Source organism: Muntiacus reevesi, chromosome 1 (assembly GCF_963930625.1).
Source record: "Muntiacus reevesi chromosome 1, mMunRee1.1, whole genome shotgun sequence".
Lineage (NCBI taxonomy): Eukaryota > Metazoa > Chordata > Mammalia > Artiodactyla > Cervidae > Muntiacus > Muntiacus reevesi.
This window is the reverse complement of record NC_089249.1, coordinates 261,157,469-261,165,207: the sequence shown is the minus strand read 5'-3', so window position 1 is coordinate 261,165,207 and position 7,739 is coordinate 261,157,469.

The window sequence follows — 7,739 nt, the reverse complement described above, 5'->3', positions numbered from 1 at the left end:
CATATTGCCAAGTCCTAGAGATAGTGTTCTGATCAATACAGTCTTACAGACAACATTTACGTAAAGGACAGATATTAGATATCTAATTGCACCATTTATTCATTATTATAAAGAAGTACTATGAATAAGAGTCAGAGGTTCCCTGAGAAAGCAAACAAAATAATATAGTCTAGGAGGTCACTGAGTCTTTGAAGAACCAATCTCTGAGATCTGACGCAGAGTAGGAATTACCTAACCAGTGTGTGAAGAAAGAACCTTTGAATGTAAGGAATAGCTCTTGCTAAAGCCCTAGGACAGAAAGCACCCCTACATGTCCGAGAAATTACGGGTGATTTATGAGGTGGAGACCAGGTAAGAGAATGTCACCAAAGCAAACATGTGTGTCAGTTAAATTAGTGTTTGGGGGAGCTGACTCAAAGAAATGGACAGACTGCAAAAATATTTAGGTGATGAAATCAAATGGCTGCAGTAAATAAATTGGAAGCAGACAAAGGTAGATATAAGGTGATCAGTTCAGAAGTCAGTGGAATCATCCAGGCAAGAAAAATGATAATTTGATCTCAAATTATGCCAAATAAGTGGAATGAAGTATATGGATTTAAGAAATATTTAGAGGTAAAATGACCTTTAGACAAAATTGGTTTTTAGGGTCATATGACAAACAAGGAGAAAAGGAAGGAGTTCAGTCTGTCCAAAAGAAAAATATACTTCAAACATATACTGAAGATAGTTCATTTTGCATAATCAACCTAACAATAATTTCTAGTGGATTTAAAAGGTAAATAATTGTCAATAATACTTATCCATCTTTATATGACTAACTTCTATATCTTTATTGCAAAAAAAAAGAATGTGGAAGTCATAAATAATTGAGATTCTTTATGAATGTTAGGTGCCATTGTACTGTTTTTACAAACTCTTTTGAGGTAGATAAAAAATGTGATAGTTTCAATATACGTTCTTTGTTGGTCAGATGCAAATCTGTATACCTTGCCCCAGGTATACAGAAAGAATACAGTTTGCAGCCTTTGTTCTGCTTGATCAGGGCCATGTCATTGAGGACTGGCTAGTGGAATAGGAGTAGAATTGCACACTCTCATAGAATATCCTAAGTGACTCTCTACACACTTTAATTTATCTGCTGGCCAGTTAAATGCCTGGGAGCTACACCAGGATGAGAGACCCACAAAATTAAAGTGGCCTGGATCCCTGTTTAACTATATTGAGCAGGATTTTTTAATAAAGCTCCAAACTCACATGGGTTTGTGTAAACACAATCACATGAACTCAAACCACTGAAACTTTGGGAGTTTATTATAGAAGCTAAGACAACATAACAATGCTATTTTTTTTAATTTATTTAGAAACAAAAATATATATGCCAAGGAATCTCCTAAGCACTTTGTATATATTAAGTCATTTAATCCTTACATTAGCCCCATGAGATAAGTAATATTATTGTTTCTATTATACAAGAGAGGAAACAGAACACAAATTCACACAGCTATAAGTAGTAGAACCAATAATCACCCCCAGTCACTCTCCCTGCAATTCCTGTTAGTTTCACACTGTACTACCTGAATTTAAATGAGTATTCTTTTAAAAATACTCATTTGTAGGAGCTACACTTTGTCTTTTTTCAATACCCTTGAGTATTTTAGGAGATTCATATCAAGACTAATTTATTGAGAGACCAGAAAGTCCTTTTGGCCTAAGTCTCATAAGGTTTATTCAAGAAGAACCTCAAATGTAATATGGTTACATTTAAGTCATTGTATATTGTTTGTTTACATTTAACTAATTAAATGTAAAATATTAACAATTTTTGTAACTTTATTTTCACACTTCATTTACTTTCAAATTACCAGGGAGCATTAAAAATTGGAATTGGTGCAGGCAGGCTCTTAGTCTGTAAGGGTTATATTTGGTACGCTCACTGATAAGTATCTTAAAAAGTTAGTTTTACATTTTCTGGAGTCCTAAGTGAATTCAACACAAGATCTCACTGAATATCTAAAAGTTCATAGAACCTTAAGTCAGGAACATTCCATGGCAGTACTAGGTAAGCCTCCAATGAAGCTGCAGTAGGCAAAGATAAATGACACAAAAAGGACTGCATAAAGCTAATCACTTGTCTTGAAATAAACTTCAAAAACATTTTATTTTTACCTAATTCTGAGAGAAAGTACATGGTTCAGTCTTTTCCATATCCCATAAGAAACTGTTAGACCACATCTAATCAGAATTTATGTTATTGACAAGGGAATTATTTGACTAAGGCACCTGTGTCACCTCTGACTTACTTTGAAATGAGTCAGGGGAATATGTAACTTGTACTTGGCTCTCCTAAAAAGAAAGAAAAGATATGTGGTTAATGAAATGTCAAAAATGTAGCATCTCTAAGGGTTCGGCTCATCCGTTCACAATGCACCAGGGAGTCAGTACCAGCCTTAAACTTAAGTTCCTACCTAAGCTTAGATCTTTGAGTTGTGAAGAATATTTGGGGTTTCTTTCTCTATCTTTCTGTAAGTCATTTTTTTTCCTGCTTTCTTGAACTAAAATTATTCTTGCTTTAAGGAATAATTGCATTCACGGCACTTAAGATTTAAGTGGCATGATCCATATATGTTGTGATGTTATTTTATCCATCTACATAAGTAACATGCATATGTGACTTTTGTCAGATAGTTAATATGGTCCTTAGTGGCATTAGTTAAATTGTCTGTGCTTGTGTTTATTTTTGCCTGTCATAATTTATTAACTTTAATTATCCAAATCCCTCTTCCATATACAGAACTAATTCAATTTAAATTCTGTTTATGGTTTTATTGGTCTTCTAAAGAGATCTAATTGGGGAGAAGAATCAATTGAGTAAGCATCTTTTAAAAAGATATCTTGAATACTATATCAGAGGAAAAAACTCTTTCCTCTACCCATCTTAAGTCTGAACTTGGGCTCTTTGTTGCTGCTGTTGTTGTTCAATCATTAAGTCATGACTGACTTGTTGTGACCCCATTGATTGAAGCATGCCAGGCTCCTCTGTCCTACACTATTTCTCAGAGTTTGCTCAAATTCAAGTCTTTTGAGTCAGTGATGCTAACAATCTCATCCTCTGCCTTCCCCTTCTCCATTTGCCTTCAATCTTTCTTAGCATCAGGGTTTTTTTTTTTTTTTTCCCCCATAAGTCAGTTCTTCGCATCAGGTGGCCAAAGTACTGGAGTTTCAGCTTCAGCATCAGTCCTTCCAATGCGTATTCAGGGTTCATTTCCTTTAGGGTTGACTGGTTTGATCTTGCAGTCCAAGGAGTTCTCAACAGTCTTCTCTAGCAGCACAGTTCAAAAGCATCAATTCTTTGAATTCTCTGATGCTCAGCCTTCTTAATGGACAAATCCTCACATTCCTGGTATAAACATAGGTTTAACTGCACAGACCTTTGTTGGCAAAGTGATATCTCTGCTTTTTAATACTCTGTCTTGGTTTGTCATAGATTTCCTTCCAAAGAGCAACTGTCTTTTAATTTCATGGCTGCAGTCACCATCTACAATGATGTTGGAGCCCGAGAAAATAAAACCTGTCACTGCTTCCACTTTTTCCCCTTCTATTTGCCATAAAATGATGAGACAGATGCAATGATCTTAGTTTTTGAATGTTGAATTTCAAGCCAGCACTTCTTTCTCTTTCATCAAGCAGTTTTTTAGTTCCTCTTCACTTTCTACCGTTAGAGTGGTATCATTTTCATATCTGAGGTTGTTGATATTTCTCTCAGCAGTCTTGATTCCAGCTTGTAATTTATCCTGCCCAAAATGTTGCATGATGTACTCAGCACAGAAGTTAAATAAGCAGAGTGACAATATAAAGCCTTGACATACTCCTTTCCCATTCTAGAACCAGTCCATAGTTCCATGTCTGGTTCTAACTGTTGCTTAACCTGCATACAGGTTTCTGAGGAGACAGGGTTTGAGTTCCAGTTCATTTTCACTAATATTTGAGTGAAATTTTTTGAGCCTCAATCTTCCCATATGTTAAACCAAGATAAGAATTACTAGTGAAAAAAATCACTAGTGAAAGTATTAGAATAATATAAATAATTTTTCTGAAAGCCTTAAAATTTAGCACAAATGCTAGTGTTTTTAATTTTATTATTTAAATAAATAATGAAAACTACAATGCAGACAATGTTGGTAAATGAAAGTCATTATTATTATGAAACATGTCCTATTTTGACATTTTTTGTAGCATAGCATGTTAATGGTTTTAAATGCTCTAACTAAATAACTATTGAAGGTATGTAAAAATACAGTAGAGATTTTCAGTGTTTTCTCTAAAATTTCCCTTATTACTTTATAATAATCTAAAAAAAATTCCAAGAGCAAATAAAGATCTGAGAAAATATATATTACACTGTTTAATTTTAAATATTACAAGCGTTCAATCATAAGCGAAAGCTATTTTCTCAAACATTAGATTTACTATATGTAACATCCACTTAGAAATGTAAATTCATTATTGAACAAGACAATTTTAAATTGGATGTTAATTCCTGGCTCAAAAAACATCTATTATATATTGAGTTGATTTGTTATGATTTATTTCTTTATGACTGAAAAAAATCAGTATTTCTTTTTTATTCATTGTATTTATATTTTTTCAAAAAGTTTTGCTCAGTATTCTACACTAATTGTCTGTTATAGTACATTTGGAGCATACTTCAAATTAATGTAAAAGTCAATGTGGGAAATATGGCCACAGTATTTTTCTTTTGAAAAAATGATTTTTCATTCTCAGATAAAATTAAAAGGAGAAAAGAGACCATAATAGTATAATTTATTATGATACTTAAAAATTTGAGATTAGCCAAACTTTCAAATAAGAACAGAAGGGCTACTTTTATATTTTGTTATTCCATTGAGTAATCCCATATCTGTCTTAAACTGTCTGTAAGTTTATGATTTTTTGACACATTTGAAATGTTATTTATGGTATAGACTAAAAATTGGCATGCATTATGTTTATTTTGGCTTCACATTTTTTAATGAAATTTACTGTATTTTTTCCAAAAGAATGCTTTTGAATTTCCTAAGGGAAAAAAAATATAACTTTTATTTTTCCAAAAGTTGTAACTCATGTAAAATTACTGAAGTACCTATTTTCACGTAGATAAAATTTATCCTGAAAATACATGTTGCCTTCATATTTTCTAAAAAACAAACATAGAATATTAGTATGAAAAAATTAACTATTTAGTGATCATATATCTATTTGCTTTTTCTTTCACAAGTACAGTTGGAATTAAGACCCATCATTTAAGTATTAAGTTTTGTTTGTTTGTTTTTCACAGACCCATGGATCATAATTAACTTTCAAGTCAGTTACATGTAGCAGAGATAGTGGAATAAAATAATAACTGGGACATCTCCAGCAGCTTATAAAATCATATCTGTGTCTTACTGGCAAGCACAGAGGGGTGGCAGGTTAAGTAGGTTAAGATCTTTCTAGAATGGCATGAAAGGTTGTTTAAATTGCAATTACAGTTTATAGTGTAGCTGTTAAAATCTACCAAACCAAATTTTCAAAATGACCTTTTCCATTTATCTAAGGAATTTTGCCAAATGTTTAATTTGTAGGCATCTCACTTGGGCCCTTTTCCAAATATATACCTTTGATTGAATTATCTTGTCTTTAGCTGTCACACACACAACTGAGTGTCTGTAGGTGACCTGTAATATTGGTGGAGTTAAATCTGCTTCATATTAGTTGTGCTTTAGGCATGTAACTTTCATTTAAATAAGATAAAATCATTACTAGCTCTCCTTTAAACAAGAAGGGATCTTTAAGGATTTCTTTTTTAATCTCTGTTAGATAGCATTACTGACTCAACCGACATGCATTTGAGTAAACTCTGGGAGACAGTGAAGGACAGGAATGCCTGGGATGCTGCAGTTCAGGGGCTGCAGAGTTGGATATGACCTGGCGACTGAACAACAGCAAGTGCTATCTTATAAATATGAATTCAGGTTCTGGAATATATGTGTAATATTGGAGAAAAACATGGAAATGGCAACATCTATACATCATCTGACCCTTGTAAATGTCAAGTGACATATGAGGAAAATACATTAGTGCATTCTTCATAATTTTCTTTTAGCCATATCTATATTAATTATATTTTCAACCTCCAAGAAGTAAACATTATGAACTTCGTCTTTTCATTGTATCAGATAGTTACAACTAGCCAAACAAGAGAACACTGTTTGAAAATCGATTTAGCTATGGCCTGCCTTACTATCAAAATGGACTAGTCCTACAAGGGTAAAATGTATAGTCAATTGAATTAGCCACTCCTCTTCTGGAGGTCAGGAAAAGGTGATAAATACCTGGAACCTTTCCAACACTTCTCATAAGTAAAGTAGCCTTCGCTGTATCATCCCAAACATTCAAGCAGAGCTCTGTTCTCTCACTAGCTACACTACCAGAATATCAAATGCTAAAACTTTAAGTATAGAATCAAAAAATAAATAGAACTATCCCAGGCTATAAATCCGAGCTTTTGTAGAACATAACATATAAAGGAGAACATTGAGCATATGTAGTTTGTAGTCATTAAAAATGAAGACTCAGAGGATCTCAGGTTAAATATAGACCCCACCACATGCAAACTGTGAGACCTTGAAAAAAACTAATGAATTGAAGGCCTGAGTTTCCGCATCTAAAAAATTAGAATGATCATTGTACCTGCCTGATAGGATAATATTAAATAGTGAAGAACATACTCTCACCAAAGAGCCTGGCAAATTTCAAGTACTCTGTAAATGATAGCCATTAATATAGGCAAATTAGAGTTAATATAGTCAATCAATATTTCATAAGCTCCAATATCAAAGGTCTAAAAGTCTAGAAGTTGTTGTCCTTGAAAGAAAGTAAAAAATACATTTGGGGTATAAGCAAATGTAGAATGAAAGGAAATAGGGATCATGATGGAAACTAGGATGTAGACAAGCCAACTGTACTCTCTCTAGTGAGTTATTTTGCTGATGTGAGAGGTGGAACTCACCCCAGGTCTGTCTGCCCTGACCTGCCCCATACTCTTTCAGTTCAGTTCAGTTCAGTTCAGTCGCTCAGTCGTGCCCAACTCTTTGCAACCCCATGAATCGCAGCACGCCAGGCCTCCCTGTCCATCACCAACTCCCGGAGTCTACCCAAACCCATGCCCATCGAATCGGTGATGCCATCCAGCCATCTCATCCTCTGTCGTCCCCTTCTCCTCCTGCTCCCTATCCTTCCCAGCATCAGGGTCTTTTCCAATGAGTCAACTGTTCGCGTGGGGTGGCCAAAGTACTGGAGTTTCAGCTTCAGCATCAGTCCTTCCACTGAACACCCAGGGCTCTTTACACCTATGTTATACAGTCTCTTCTTAACAGAATTCCAGACATGTGTTTGGATATACTGTTGTTGCAGAATAAGAAAAGGGAGTCTTATCTGAGCAACTGAGAAGGGAATAACCTTTTTAGTGGGTCACTGTCTGAGGCAATGAGGCCTTAGTTGTTCAAAGTCTGTTTGAACTTTGCGTAACATGAATTCGATTTGCACCCCAGCTCTAGCAAGTCATCTTGTGTAGCATTGTTTTGGGAGATTCCCTTCTGTAAATCTTGGTTATCTTTAAAAAAAAAAAAAAAAAAAAAGTAAGGTAGCTTTTAGTACTGAATAAAATAATTTCTTTGAAATGTTTAACACAGATTCAA